We start from the raw sequence: 17,479 nt of genomic DNA, 5'->3' as shown, positions 1-17,479 counted from the left end.
CATTTGTCATATGTCGCAAAATGAGGGGAAAACATTGGAATAGTTCTATACCGACATTTTTAGCAAATGTCGATTATATGTCATTATTGTCACAGTCGGTATGCTTTGTTATGACATTTACAGGAAACTTCGCTACCTATCTAATTCGACATTCATTATGACATTTTCCAACATTTGTAAGTAGTCTCAGTAAGAATTTTATTCCAACATTTGTATATGGTTTGAGCAACATTTGTTTTTATTTTGTGCAACATTTGCATAAGTCGCCACAAGTTTTTATCACATTAATTTTGAAATGTAGCAACATTTACAATTGTTGTTATAAAGATTTTATGGTAACATATGTTAAAAGTCTCTTAAAATATTTATATTGACCTTTTGTAGACATTGGTTTAATGAAATAGTTGAATTTAATTCGACGTTTTTAAATGTTAGTATATTAAATTTTGATAAATCGACATTTTTTGCATCATTAGCAAATGTCGCTACAAGTTTTACTTTGTATTAATCTAAAATATATTGCAACATTAATAATTGTTGCCAGTCATTAAATTGCTGTTAAATGTCTCTTAAATTACTTATAACGACATTTGGTAAACATTGGTTTAACGAAATATCACTTTTTAATATCAATTTAATACAACATTTATAAATGTTGGTAGAAGTTATTAGTACTATTTAATTTTTAATTTAAAGTGCCATATATAAATATTGGAACAAGAATTATTTAGTAACATTTGTTAATTGCCCCTTAAAAGTCTTATATCAACATTTCATAAATGTTGTTTTAACTATATAGTATTTGTGAATGATAACAAAGTGTAACATTTGCAAATGTTGGAAAACTATTGTATAATTTTTCACAATATTAATTTAAATATTATTTATATACAATTTAATAGTCAAATATGAGATAAAATATAAATACTATAAAATTAATTTACATGATTTAACAAAATAGTAATAAAAATTAGTTATAAAAAATTAAAAAAAATTGTCGCATAGTATTTAAACACTAATTAAAATAATGTTAACATGATCTACAAATCTTAAAGAAATTTCTTTCAAACATTGTAAAAAAAAAAAAAGAAAAAAAAGATAAGGCTTCAATCCTTGACATTGGCTTTAAATTTATCATATTGTTCACTCATCTGTAAAAGAAAATATATAAATAGATCAATGAGTAACTAAATTAATTATTAAAAAAAATGAGAAATAAATAATAAAATTGAACAATTTAATAATTTAAAAATATAAGATGTATGAAAATTGTACCATCAATAGGATCATCATTGCTATCATGAAATTGAGAAATAGTGACCGATCGAGAACTAAGACAAAAAGGGGGAAAAAAAAAGGGAGGTAAGCCACACACACACACACTCTCTCTCTCTCTGTCCACTTCCTCTCACACTAACATCCGATCATCCTTTTGCAAGAGAAAAAAAAAAGAAGGGAGAGAAAACCAAAAGTTTTTAATTTTCAACAAAAACAAAAGTTGTTTTTGGAGATTTTATCCTTTAAAAAGTATTCCCAAACCCTATTAATTTAAATTCTCAAATTTTTTATAACAAAAACTAATTAAAACATTTATCATATAACAATTATGCACCAAAATAAACAAGTTAAATTATTTAGATAATATTGTGAGAAAAACAATGCTAAAAAATATGAAATAAATGATAATCGTGATACTTATATAGAAGTAATAAAATACAAGAAAATCTAAAACCTATGAAATACCATTGATTAAAAAGAAATTTAAACACCATAAAAATACATATATTAAAAATATATATCGATTTTCTATGGATTGAAATTGAACCTCACCAACATCCTCTCTTCTTAAAATTGTCACCCATCTTCACGTTGCAAGGAGAAAACCAAATAGTTTTTAATTTCCAACCAAATAAGGGTTTTCACGAATATCACATGCCAATTTAAAAGGTATTCTCAATCCCTAAAATTAGATTAATTAAAATTCTCATATTTTTTATAGCAAAAACTAATTATAAAATCTAATCGTCTACTAATTATCCATAAAAAATATAACAAATTAAATTATTTAGATAATATTTCAAAAAAATATTAAAAAAATATTATGGAATAAAAAAAATTCATGATGCTTAAATAGAAGATATCAAACACAAGAAAATCTAAAACCAATGAGATACCATTGATTTAAAAGAAATTTAAACAACATAAAAATTCATATATTAAAAACATATATCACTTCTCTATGGATTGAAATTGAACCTCATCAACACCCTCTCATCTTAAAATTCTCCCCCATCTCCACGTTGAAAGAGGAAAAGCCAAAAAGTTTTTAATTTCCAACAAAAACAAGGATTGTCTTGAATATCTCATCCCAATTTAAAGAGTATTCTCAAACCCTAAAATTACATTAATTAAAATTCTAATATATTTTTTTATAGCAAAAACTAATTATAAGAATTAATCATCTACGAATTATCCATAAAAAAATATAACAAATTAAATTATTAAGATAATCTTATAAGAAAAACAACATTAAAAAAATATAGAATAAAGAAAATTCATGATACTTAAATAGAAGTAATAAATCACAAGAAAGTCTAAAACCTATGAGATACCATTGATTGAAAATAAATTTGAAACCATAAAAATTCATATATTAAAAATATATGTCACTTCTCTATGGATTGACATTGAACCTCACCAACACCCTCTCCTTTTAAAATTCTCACCCATGATTACAAGGAGAAAAGCCAAGAAAGTTTTTAATTTCCAACAAAAACACAGGTTGCCTTGAAGATCTCATCCCACTTGACTCAATCTTGTTGTTTTTGTTCTCTTTTTGCCGATTATAAGTATTATCAACCCCTAATATTACATTAATTAAAATTCCAATATTTTTTATTGCAAACAAAAACTAATTAAAAACAATTAATCATCGATTACTCATTCAACAAAATAAACAACAAGTTAAATATTTAGATAATACTACAAGAAAAGCAATACAAAAAAAGTATGGAATAAAGAAAAATCATGATACTTACTTTATCTCCAGGCAAGAACTTTTTTTTTACGCTATTGGGCTTTTTTATTGTCTCATCTATCCTTTATATAGGTGATTTTAAAAATAAATTGCCACCTAATTTTGGCTATTGCGAAAAAAAATTGGTGCCTTTTTTTTGTTTAATTTCAAAAAAATTGTCATCTTTATTTTCATCAAAATACCGCGTTTTTTTTTGCAATTTCAAATTATTATTCATATTTTTGGAAATTATATGTATATATATATATTTTGAATTTGGTAGTTGCGTACTAATATTATTTACTTATAAAAGATTATTGAGGTCAATATAGTGGGGTTCAATTATCGACAATTATTTAATTTAATTTAATTTAATTTAATTAATCATTTAAGATAACATCCAATTAATTACATAGTGCACCATGTTATTTTATTTTTTATCTTTTGTTCAAGACTCTAGCCCTTTTAGCAATGTTTTTTAATTTTATGATAATGGAATAATTAAACTATATAAAAAAATTAAAAAAAAGAAAAAAAAACGATCATATAATTGTTTTTATTGTAAAATATTTCTCATATCCACTCTGTTTTGTTGGTATTTGCATAAATATGAGAGTTATATTTATTTAACATTGGTATCCAATGAAAATAAAACTTTAATGTGAAGCAATTGCAATCTAATCCACAGTTATATTCAATTTTATGGTTTTAGGTTGATCTAATATGTACTAATAAACATTAACAAGGTGGACAAGACCATCTCTATCATAAATTAAAAAAATTATTTTAGTTTTTTGTAATTATAGTCCTATAATTTATATGAACTATATATGAATAGATTTAAATATATATATATATATATATATATAGAGAGAGAGAGAGAGAGAGAGAGAGAGAGAGACAAAATTAAATAAAATTAAAAATTTGTGATGTAAAAATAAATTTTAAAAAATTGAGTGGGAGAATTGCTCCCACTGTCCCCAAGCAAAATCCGTCCATGCGAGGAAGGCTTCTCGTTCACATATCAACTATCAAACATAAATTAAACTAGTCATGAACATTATATATATATATATATATATGATCCTAATTATATATGAATATATAAGAGGATAGTAATAATATTGTTGAGGTTGGGGTGATGGTTTAGGGTGGACTTGTAAATTTGGGGCTAGAACGTTGAATATATTCTCGGTGTATCTCCACCCTGTTAATAACCCCACAAAACCATCAAATTCAATTGTAGTGGTGATTGTAAAACATAACAATTACATGATCTACATTGTTTTTAAAATAAAAAAATAAATGGCAGGATCATTGAGATGTCTATATAGAAATGTCATATGTGCACTATTACAACAGTTATTTCAAAGGTCATAAAAAACAATAATAAAAACTAAGATTATAGCGACACAACTTACTAATGTCACTAAATTTAATAAACTATTAAGACATAGCTTAAAATGACATTTTCAAATACGTCATAACAAATTGATGCAAGAGAGTCATATTGATGTATGACATTTGTTACATATGTCGTAATAAACGTCTTAACAACTAATATTATACCGACATTTCTTTCAATGTCCCTAAAATCCTTAAAAAAAAGTCATAAAACCAAATCTCTTTTGACTATAAGTAAAAAATGTCACTTTAAAGTAGGGATATATAAAATTATACCAACATTTATTACAAATATCGCTAAAAAGTCATTTTAATGGTTTTTAGTGACATTTGACAAAAATGTTGTTTCAAAAATGTCACAATAAGCTTTTTTTGCTGTAGTGATAGAACCACAGTACATGCCATAACTATACAGAAGGTACGGGTAATAGGAGAGATGGCGACAACCTATGATGACGCTCATGCGGTCCTTTATTATGGTGCAGTAGCTGATCTAAGGAATCAGAGACGGCGATGCCAGAGACGATAATTTAAATCTAAGGCTTGTTATATAAGCAGTTGTCTTGCCAGGAGTACTGCTTGATAGTTGTGTGTGTTTTGCGGTAGTCTTGGCTATTTCTTTATGTGTGTTTCTGTCCAAAACTTGTTATGCCTTTGTGTACTTCAATGATATACCGCTCAACTAGTTTCCAATTGGGTCTGGTTAATTGATTCCAAGTAATAATTTTTTCTAAAAAAATATAATCAAAATTTGAATTTATTGGTCTCATATTCATTAAATACTAATCCTATAAATAATTATCTCTATGATATATTTTTTAAACAAATATTATACACATACATAAAAGTTATTTATCAATTTATCTAAATAATCTTAGAGAAAAAAATATATTTTTAAAAAAATATAAATTTAGCAATGGAATTTCTTTCTGTTTCTTATTTACCAATAGAATTATGTTTTGTTGCCAATATTAGAAACAAATTTGTAATCCGTTACTAATTTACAAACGGATTTGTAAACTAGTAATGAATTAACAACGGGCAAAACTTACGTTTCAAACTTTGAAATGGATATAACATTTGTTTCTCAAATTGAAACAGATAAGTAATTCGATATTGATTCGTTGCTAATTAGTAACAGAATAATTCCGTTGTTAAATTTCTATTTCTAATTCAGCAGTTTCTTATAATGGGTTGTCTAAACATGCAATCCTATTTGAAATGAGAGGTTTCCAAAATTATACTAAACCCCGATTTCTTAGATGAAAAGTAACTGAAAAGGTGCAGAGTTGATACATGCATCCACATAATCACATTGACACTCAATGAAACTTCACTGTGAGCTAATGACAATCTTTTAAGTAGATAATCTCCCTCAAAGATAGAAATTACCTCTAATCTGAATACTAAGCAAAGATGTGATTTCTCTAAAAATCTACTCCACATGATTACAAAGAGCACATAGATTATCACTAACTCACTCAGGAGAATTGAGGAAGATGGGGTCTCCAAAGTACCCTAACCAAAGGCTTACTCACTATTCTCTTAAATTGCGGTATGTCTATGCTAGGTAGGAATTTCTTCTCATCACCAAGCACATCAAATGTATGAAAGCAAATAAATCGTTAAGGATCCAACAAACAATATAATGAAATAAACCCTTAGAGTTTCAACTATGCCCAAACATCTACAAATTAGCCTTCCATTAAAAGAGGGCAAGAATTTAAGATACAAGTAATAGGAGGAGACATGAAGAACATGAAAACTCTCTTCTCAATCGTGCCAACAGAGGATCGCCGGAGAAACCCTAGGAAAGCTTCCACGCACGCCGCCAAGGTGAGCTCGATGACTACGATCTCCAATCCCCTTAAATGTCGATCCAAATCTTCCTTGGAATATCCCCTTGAGTAGAGATTCGTTTTCTTTCTTCCCTAACTTCACCTCCAAGACTCCCCTAAAAGAAAAGCAAAAGGTGCGCTAAAAAAATCCTTATAAGTTCTATTTATACTTGACTATTTATGGACTCCTTATGGGCATAAGGACATGGCCATAAGAGAGCTGGAAAAGATGGTCATGAGCCTTACGTGTACACTTACGGCCGTAAGTCACATCCTTAAGGTCTTCTGTTTATGTTACGGTCCAGCTTGCGGCATAAGCTGTGGTCATAAATTCCTCTGGATGGTCCTTACGGGCATCCTTACGATTGTAAGCCGTGTACATAAGATTCTCTGATTTGGCTTTGAATGCTCCTTACGGGCATAAGCATGCCCGTAAGATTCTCTAAAATCTACTTATAACTGTAAAGTATGCCGTAAGCTGGCTGTAAGCTACCCAGTTTTACTTTGTCCTTATTCAAATGATGCCAAGAGATCTCCAACTTCTTCGTTTAGTGTCTGGAATGTTTCTTTTGGCTCTCTCTCATCTTGAAATATTGGTCTAAGAATAAGAATATGAAACACACTAGATTTAGCATCGAATTCTACAATATCAAGCTAAATGAGTGTACAAAATGATATGAAATATATGAATATTGAACACTTATCACTTCAAACCACCATTGAATTCACTCACATATTTGAAGCTCCATCATACCCTTGTCCCCTCAGCCTTGAAAAAGATAACTCATATTTAGCAAATAAACAATCAATACCATTCTTCAATGAAATGAATGAGGTATCTGGCATATGAACCATAGTAAGGAACCACTCTATCATACTTCCATTCTTATTCACATATCGTAGAACAACTCTCATTTGGTCCTTCATTGACACATCCCGAGCTTCATCAATCATAAGGGAAAAAAATAGTTATCTCCCATATTATCAATGATGACACATGTAATCTCTACTGCACAAGTATTTACTAACTCCTCTTGAACCTTAGGGGAAGTCATTTGATTGTTTCTAGGAGTATTTTGATTGACTACCCTAAAAACTTTATCATTCCACAGGCTATACCACTCTAGTAACTTAAGGAAATTGTCTTTGTTTAATGAGCTCGATGACTCATCATGTCCACGAAAAGCCAAGCCTTGCTTCAAGAGAAAATGTGTCACATCCAAAATGGTCTGTTAAACAAGTACGATATTCAACCTCCATCTCAAGTGAATGTGCAACCTATTGGTGTGACACGCTCTGGCTTTGATTTTGGAAAACTTTAAAATTGTATTATTGCATTATTATGCACGCTGTTCACAACACCAACATGCTCTATGAATTCTTTTTAGAGCCTTTTTCCAATTATTGAGTCCCATTTTAGTGAATGCATCTTCTCTTATTCGATTTTCTCTACTTGGTGTGAAAAGATAACACCAAAAACAAAATGTTGCATCTTAATTTGGTCACACTGTACTCCAACCATGGACGTTGTTTTAACCAAGTTTCTTGGAAACTTCTCTTTTGTTTGCCATATTTTTTTTATGGGAAATTGTGGGCAATTGGTTGACAAGGACCTCTAATTAAATATTCCCTTCAAACTTGATCTCTAACCCCAACATTAAAGTCTTTAATCAGGTTTTCGTACTCCCGGGTCACTAACAATATCATTCGAGTTGAAATTTACGCAGGTGTTTTTCTGTCTTGATTCAGAGCCTAGTGGCGCTTTTGGAGAATTGGAGGACTCTTCACTTCTTGGCCATTTAATTACAAATTTATCCATGTCCAATTGTCTATAAAAGTGTATAATGCTATTCGAAGACAAAATAAACATGCATAAAAAAATGATAATAAAATAATAACTAGACATTCAAAGGCAACAATATTGCTAATTTATTTAAAGCATTTTTCCAATATAAATGAATTCCATTTCATTAATAACATAGTTCACAACTCAACAAATTGAAAATAAAAATGATAACCTACTTCAAGCAACACATTTAACTAACAATGCAACATTTTTCCTTTGAAGTACAACATGGCTTCATTCATTGGATAAAAAGCAAACTTTTAATAGATTAACCAATACTAAGTTGACTAGATATCTTGTCTCCATATATTTGAAGAAGCAAAAGTAGTACAAAAAGAAACATTGAGACTACGCAAGCATGTGTGCTTTTGCTACCAAAAAATATAATCAGTGTCCTAGTTGATGTTTTTTAAATGAACAACAATGAATCATCCCAAATGACTGAGGAAAAGAGAAAAACAAAAAACGAATGAAGAAATCTTTACTTGAAAGAGAAGCAAGTCTTAATCCATCCCAAAATGCCATAAAAATGATATCAATACTAACATTAGATCTTTTACAACCAATTTCCAAGTTCCTTTTTTTTTTAAAACATTCAAGTGTAGTGTTACTCAAGAAATTAATACAATCCACAATTTGGTTGAAACAAAGTATAACACCATAATAAATTAACACATTGATGAGAAATTATGTCTACCAAGTCACTAGAAAATTTGAACATGTAGAATTGCAAATCATAGTAGGCTTAGTAGCCTGACAGAAATAAACCTTTTCTAGCTTTAGTTAGAAATCATAAATCTAGAATGGGGCATGAAATATATATTTGACACAACAAACTCTCCTGTTGGACTAAACGCTTGCAACGACAACAAGTGTCAAAGCACAAGATGAAGATGGTGAATATGCTCTTTTTGGTCTCATTATCTTTCTATCTATCTATCTGACAGGACAAACCAATAGGAAGGGATGGTTCTCTCATTGCATTGATGAAATTCTAAAGCAAAAGAATGAAGTCTTACATACGACCCTCAAATGATCAAATCCACTCCTCAAATCTTTGAATCATTCTTCTCAATAGGCCATATATTGATTCTGGATTAGATATAGGAATTTTTGAAAAACAAAGTGATGAATTTTATGATCAAAACAACAAAATCCAATTCAAACGGGAACTTAAATAAACAAAAAACAAATCTATTTGGAAAAACCATACCTCAACTCAATAATCATGCTCAGACTTTCAGTTTCACACAAAGAGTAATCAGTGAATTTGAATCACAGATTCACAGCCCAAGTTGGAGCTAGAATAGCAAGAATGCTAAGAAAGGAGAGATCTTTGACACTACAAGAAAAAATGTTATTTGTGACACATATATTTGCGACACAAATTGCAACCATTTGTGACAAAAAAACAAAAATGTTGCAGATTTAACTAAATTGCGTTGCAAAAAAATGACCATCCAAGAATGTTGCCAATTTTGTCACAAAAGTTTTTGCACCTACCATGTAATGGTTTACGACACAGATTGCGACACATTATTTGCAACGATCTGTTGGCGTCACAAACTTTGTCGCAAATGTTGGCACTTGACATGCAATTGGTTTGCGACACAAATTGCGACACATTATTTGCAATGATTTGTTGGTGTCGCAAACTGTGTCGCAAAATTTGAATCCGTTGGGTTGAACTTATTATCAATTTTAATAAGGGTATTTCTCAAATCTCTATTCAAAAAAATAATAATAATAATAATAAATAAATAATAATAATAACTTTTATCAAAATAGGGGATCCATTAGTGTATATATGGCACATAAGCAAATAGAAATTTATTTTTAAAAATTATAAAAAAACTATATTTTGTTATAATTAGGTTAATGTTAAAAAATTATTAAAAAAATAAAAAATGTTTTGAATTATTATTTTGTAAAATCTCAATAAAAAATAATATTGAAAAAAAATGTTGTTGAAGAAATGATATCAAACCAAAAAATTTATAGCCTAGTGGCACTTAACCTTATTGTGGAAAACGATGATGAGTTCAAGACTCATTTGAAAAAATAATGGTAATGATCGTAGATTGTGGGTGCACATGATTAATTCCCAGCCCATGTTCATACTCTTGATATATATAGTGTTTCTTGTTTTTATAAAAAAAATTGTCAAAATCTTATTTTGTATTTTTTTAAATTATTTTATTTTATTTTTTTATCCATCAACTATTCGGATTTCACAACGGAGACTCTACAAATGAAACCCTTCCTACTGCATTTAATGTAACTAGGCATTTCACCCCGGCTTTGCATCGGTGATTTTAAAATTTTGTGAGGAGTTTTGAAGCAATATCATATATAAAATAATATAATTAAACAACTCAGAAACTATTTTATACCTTGGATTTCAAAAGTCTCATGGACATTTATTATATAAATAATTAGGTGTAATTAATATTTTTTAATTATTAATATTATAAGTAATATAAATAAAAATTTGAATACTATTAAAAAAAATTAAATTGTTCCTTGAAATGCTTTCGGAGTAGATTATACATCTACTTTAATAGTATGTATAGATTAAAGGTTAATTATTATTTAATTAATATTTTACATAATTTTAAGAGATTTGTTTAAAATAACATTTTTATTTTTATCTCTATATATCTCAAAATTCTTCTAGTGTATATTTTCAATAAAACCAAATACCATGTAGAATAAAAATTTTAATATGTAAAAAAATTAAACCGAATATATATATATATATATATGAATTTAACCGAAAATAATTTAAAAATATTTATAGAATGGAGAGCATTCCACCCTTATCGGATCGGCTAAACAACCAGGTTCGGATCTAAAACCGCAACAAAAAAAAACCCGAATCCGTTAAAAATCCAAAGAAGATACGCTCGGTTCTCACTTCTCTGCCTCGTCATAGCCACCGCCCAATCTAGGGTTCCGGTGATTACCTCCTCTCTAGGGTTTCATTGTTTCTTCCATCGATGAATACCCACGCTGTTCCTCCCTTCCCGCCGCTCGCGCCGTGTTGCGCCCTCCGCTTTGTCGAAGAAGCCTCTCGCTTCGTCGAAGAACGACGCCGTTGCTGTCAAGCCTTCGTCCCCTAACCAAGCCCAGTGAGATTCTTTCCTTATTCTTTATTCATTGGTCCTTTTTGTTCTTTTATCTCTCTGGTTTTGATTAATTTATGTGTAATTGTGTTGGAATATGGGGGGTAGTGGGGAGAGAACGGTGAGGAAGCTTAGGCTTTAAAGCCCGATGATTCCCGAGGCGGCAGCAGATGCTCGATGCTTGCGGAGGATGGCCGCTGACGGGTCGATCTTTCGTTCTATTGACCGATGCGAATGGGCTTCTCTCGAGCATTATCACCGATAAAGTTTGTATCTCGATTCGCTTTTATCTTGGGGTGCTGGGATTTTGGGTGTTTTTAGTTTTTTTGATTGTGGGGGTTTTTCTTATTGGATAGGATATTGCTATGACGGTGATAGTCGAAGGTTTGAGGGACGGAGCGGACTATTGTTTCGAAAGATCATGATGAGGAACCCAGTGTTTGTGATGGCGAATACTTTGGCTATTGAAGCATTGTAGAAGATGGTACAAGGTGCACTCTCTTATTTACTTGCTTTAGTACAAAGCTATATCCTTTTTTGCGATGCTATCTGAGTTAAAGTCTTGTTTGCTTTTGGTTTCAGTATTTAATGGGCTTTGTATGTTCTATAGTAATTTGCAGTTATACTTGACCCACTTGTTCGAACTTTTTTTTATTTTCTGTCTTGTGATATTTCACTTGATCTATGACATGAAAGTTTAGGCATCTTCCTGTTGTTGATAATGGTGAAGTAATCGCCATGTTAGATATCACAAAAATGCCTTTTACGATGCTATAGCAAGAATGGAGAAGGCTCGCAGAGCGAGGCAATGCTATTCGGCAGTTGCTGAAAGTGTTGAACGTCAGTGGGGAAACAATTTTTCAGGATCATTTCCTATAAACTTTTGCATGGATTAGAGTTTTCTTTGATGGTGTGTGTTAGTGCTGTTTATGGAGTGTATTCATGCTATCTCTTGTTATGCTAACTCTTTCATGTCTTATAACATGCAACTAAATAGAGAATAGTGTGAATTTCTTTGGTATTTTATGCAACTACCAAGAATTGAGTAATAATATCTACTTTTTCTCTTGAAATGTATCTGTGTGATGAAGGTAGTGCAGTTTCAAGTCTAATGCCTTTTCACAACATGTGAGATTTTATTTTGTCACTCATGGAATCGTCTTTTGGATTATGTTATGGCCATATTTTAGTTCCTTTTTCTCAGATATAATCTTGAGGTTTTAAGGTGGAATTTTCTTTTATTCCCCACTTCATTAGGTGGGCATATTCTCACCTTTTGAATGGATTTATTAAAATTTGTAGTGATAAAGGTAGGGAGTTATTCTTTGAAGTTTGAATGGCGTAAAAATTGAGAAACTAAAAAGTTTTTCGGACAAGTTTCTTGTGAATTTCAGTTTGCTTCTCTCATACTTGGGTACATAAGTCAGCGTATTCATTTCCATAGAAGAGATTGCAAAAGCAAACACTTTTAATATGAGAACATGGGCTTCATGTTTACTGAATTACAAAATTATGATCTACAAGAAAGTTGATTTTAGATTAATGATTAAAAACCACAAAGTCCTGTATTCTAACTAGCTTTAGATATATTTTTCCGATCACTTAACGGATGCGTATAAACTTAGACAATGAAAGCTAATCTAAATTAGTTACATTTTCACATGTAGAATGTTTGATGCTACCAATCTGAGCTTTATTTACATTTTATAACTCATCAATTTTTTATTACAGCTCCATATGCATTCATAGAAACTCTTCGAGAACCGGATGTTTAAACCTTCATTGGCAACTATCCTGACAGAAAGCACAAAGTATGGTTGTTGCTGTTTCTGAAAACATCTGTTTTTATATTTCTTGTGTCATTTTTTGGTGGGAAATCTCCAAATTTTCAATTATATTTCTTTACAGAGTTTTAATAGTATCACCTTCAGACCATGTATATGTTGCCGCTAAAAAGATGCAAGAATATCGGGTCAATTATATGGTTGTTGTGATGGCAAACAAGCCTCAAGGGATACTCACGTAAGCTCTTGATGTTATTGGTGCTTTTATGTCTTTTGTGCTTTGATTTTATATACTGTTATTATTGTTTTGTGAGTCTACTTGGTATTGTTGATTTCTCAAACTTATCTGCAGTTCGAAAGATATCCTCATGCGAGTAGTTGCTCAGAATCTTTCCCCTGAACTAACTCTGGTTGAGAAGGTTTCTATCTAAACTCACTTTCATGTAGATTAATACATGCCGCTTCAATTTTATCTCTAAATGTGGTTTATCCTTATACGAGTAGAGTTATTGATTTAATATCATATGGTTCCTTGAATATTTTTATGTATTATTAATTTCTCAAGGTAATGACTTCAAACCCTGAATGTGCATCAACGGAAACAACAATTCTTGATGCGTCGCATATAATGCATGATGGAAAATTCTTGTATCTCCTCGTTTCTGAGACAAAGGTAAGCAATGTTTTTTTGGTGAGTCGATATTTCTTTTGTCTGCTCAAACTTAATATATATTCTTTTTCAGCATGGTTGCGTTGTTGCTTGTGTTGATGTTTTACAAATTACTCATGCTCGCAATCTCCATGGTATGTTAGTCGCTTGAGATGCACTTGTTGAACTTCAAATTATTGTAAATGTTCAATTCCCCGAAATACCTTTCCCAGAGACTTGTGGTTTTTCCCTGTTTTGTTAGAATGTCTCAATAGTTGCTTTCCGATTATTATTTCTTACATTTTTTTGTAAAGGTTGATCGGAGGTTCCACTGCAAATGACATGGCGAACACAATAATGCAAAAGTTTTGGGATTCTGCCCTTGCCTTGGATCCAGCTGATGGAGAGTTTGATACCAATAGGTCTTTTTCTTTGCAGTTTTCATCATTTTCATGATTTTCCAATCTGCTATTCAAGTATCTAAAGCCAATATTTTCTTTTTAGTTAAATGTCTGCTCTTTTGCAATTGGAATATGCTGAAACTGGGAAGTCTATCTATCCCCCGCTTGGTCTTGGAAACTCTTTTTCTTTCAAACTTGAAGACCAAAAGGGTCATGTGCATAGATTTAATTCAGGTATATTATGATTCATAGAATTTCATCAAGTATTGAATTCCAATGCTACAATATGCATGCTTCAGATGTTCAAGTTTGACTTGCATCTATCTGACTGCAGGTACGGAGAATTTAGGCGAGCTTGTATCAACTGTCACGCAGAATTGGACCTGCTATAGACTCAAAGCTGCTCAACTTTTGGTAAAGTAACAAATTCTCTTAACTGGTGATGCCATCCCCACTTCTTAATTTTGATGTTTACTTGTACAGTATGAAGATGATGAAGGCGATAAGTCTTGTTGGCTAAGGATAGTGATCTTGTTGCAGTACCTGAATCATGCCGTAATAGTTTTGGATGGAAGGTAAAAACTACGCTTTTTGTTTCTATCGGGAACCTCATCTTTCTTCAATTCAAAAGATAATTTTTTGCATGTATAAACTTAACCATAATTCAGGTATGCATTTAATACATGCCATAATCTCACTTAAAACATGCATTCAAAGCTTATTGCATTGACAATGAATAAGATTAGCAAGGTTTTATTTTTTAAAAGGTTATATTCAAATTTTATTATTGTAAGAAAGTGCATTCAAGACTAAATCAGATTTGATAAAGAGTTTTTAAATATTAACATAACAAGATCATGAGTCGAGATTCCCTTAAGCAGGCAAAAGCAGTTGAAAAGCACTCGAGCAAGTAAGATGATAGGCATCTTGTTTAACTAGAACTCCCTGTAATTAGACTATGGTTGCAATATGAACTTGACTCGAGCTCCATTATTTGAAGATTTAGATACATACTCGGACGCCATCGGGTTTAATTTTCCAGTGATAATCAAGTTGAAGAGGTATAATTGTAGAAATCTCTTAAAACCTATACAATTCTATCGCTTTTTGTATAATAGCGTATATGATGTCCAACCTTTTTTCAGCATTCTGCAAACATTTATAAAATACAAAATCAAGAAAGCATGTTTACAATTTAGAAGGCACTCCAATAATGTGACGAGTTTGGTAGGTAGAAATAATGAAATACTAATAACAATAATGATACTCCTTTTTTTATTTATAAATTTCAACATTAATTTTGTGCATATGCAAGTGACAAATCAATGAAATAATCATCTACCTTGATCATATAATTGAAATAATAATTGATAAGAAGAGAATAATATGGACTTTATTGGATAACAACATTGGACAACAATAGCCATTAGTGTTTCAAAAGTTGTAAGCACGTGTCATCTGGTTTACTCAATCTTTGCAAGCATTCCCTCTTTGTTTATTTGATACCCCCACCAGCATTCCATGTGCTTATGGCCCCAATACTCAAAAGGTCCTTTATATGAATTATATATTGTATGAGTTTTGGAGTTGATAAATGTTTTTAGTTGATAAGGCTTTAATTTAGTTGATTTTCTTCATTTTTACTGAAAGTTTATATTTTGAATTGAAATAATTCATAAAGTTCAATGAAAGAGGAGGATATTTTTATGTTTTTATTATCTGCCATCTTTTAGTCAGATAATCTGTAAGATTTAGTAGCATGTTAGGAATGCAGGGCAAGTGAAAAGTTGTGCATAAAGGAAGTGACAGTGATCTTGGGAAATATGATGGTAGTGTTAGGTCTTCCCAAGGAGCCAAAGTCAAGGAGGTGCAGAATTTCCGTGCTTGTGAAACTTAGGTCATGAATATTAATCTTGGTGATATCGATGATTGAGACTAGGGAGGTTCAAGATCAAACATATACTGTAGGGCATTCTCTCAATGAAATTATTTTCTCATTTGTTAAATTTGGAGAACTTAGAACTGCCCTTGATGATTTACTTAGGGGCATCCCCCATCTCTTCAAAGTAAAGCATCAATCTTTAATAATCATATTCGTAAAATATAAAACTTCATAAACTGCTTCATTTTGTCTTTGGCTTGTGGCTTGTGTGGAATGGGGATGTTGAAAACCTTCTTTTTCTTCTTTTCTTTTTCTTTTGTTATTTTTTTGGCATGTGCTTTTACATTGCTTGTTTTGTGATGTTACCTGTAATATCTGTGATTTACTGTTGAAATTTTGACCATGGTTTAATATTCACAGCGCTATTGCTTGCTGGACATATGTAGATATTTCCAATTGTAGATAAGCTTGGGCTGGTTTTTATCTCACAAAGATCCATTCTTGTTTTTTCCTTCTATTTTGTTCAATACCTTTGTGTCTTATTGATTTTATTAAAATGATAAGATGGTTCACTTCCTTTTTTCAATCTAATAAATGGGATTGTATTAGACATCCCTTTTTAGAATCTCTCAACTTTCCTTCTCGATTATATCTTATTTTGGTATCTAACCATAATGTATCCCCTTCTAAAACTATGTTGAGCAATAAACTAGTCACTGGTTTTTCTTTTATTAATAAATTTCTCCGTGAATGCATACTGATTATATCATGAGAGCTAATTATCAGTTCAATAGCCAGTCCTAGTGTGCTTTAAGTTTACTTATTTTTAGTCAAAGGCCAATCAGGAAAATGTTCTATGGAAGTAGTCAATTCCAAGGGCTTAGTCATGCTTTATCATGCTATTCCCATTCTATTCATTCAATTATGTTAGGTTGTTTTGTCTTTTGATTTGTGGCTATGATGTATGCATTATTTCCCCAATCTGTTATTCTCCTTGGTTGCAATCTTTGATTGACAGGCATATTCATTTCGTAAAGTTCTTCCTCTACTTTCTGAGGATTACCATGCCTCATTTCATTCATCAGGGTTGTTATCCTGAGGTTTGTCATTTCACTGTTTTACTTCATCACCAATTTCACTCATTGTTATCAATCTCTATTCTTCTTCATTATATATATATATATATATATATATATTCTTATCAAATAATTTTCTTAATTTTGTGCAGTGATGGTAGAGACTGGATGGTTTTTTTACAGCTCCCTGGAATCACTAAAAATGGAATGGATTATCAGTATCATGGATGATGATGAAAATTCTTCAAATATTATAATACAAAACAAGAAACTATCATGTTCTATGACTATTGTGCAATGGATTGGTGACATAAGTTTACAGCAAATGTTTATTTATTCATTTATAGAAAAACTCAACTTACAATTTTTAATATAAGCTTGAGTTTGTTGTTAATTATTCAGAAAATTTTTTGATGTTGTCTAATTGTTTTTATATTTGCATAGTGGATTGTAAATTA

At 30.7% G+C, this 17,479-nt stretch overlaps 1 pseudogene; it reads left to right on the top strand.

The window, feature by feature from the left end:
• The first annotated feature begins 6,169 nt into the window (after positions 1-6,169).
• On the top strand, positions 6,170-17,252 carry LOC120278616 (annotated as a pseudogene).
• Positions 17,253-17,479: the final 227 nt, after the last annotated feature.

Source organism: Dioscorea cayenensis, chromosome 16 (genome assembly GCF_009730915.1).
Source record: "Dioscorea cayenensis subsp. rotundata cultivar TDr96_F1 chromosome 16, TDr96_F1_v2_PseudoChromosome.rev07_lg8_w22 25.fasta, whole genome shotgun sequence".
In the NCBI taxonomy this organism is placed as follows: Eukaryota; Viridiplantae; Streptophyta; class Magnoliopsida; order Dioscoreales; family Dioscoreaceae; genus Dioscorea; species Dioscorea cayenensis.
This window is presented reverse-complemented; position numbering and strand designations above follow the sequence as displayed.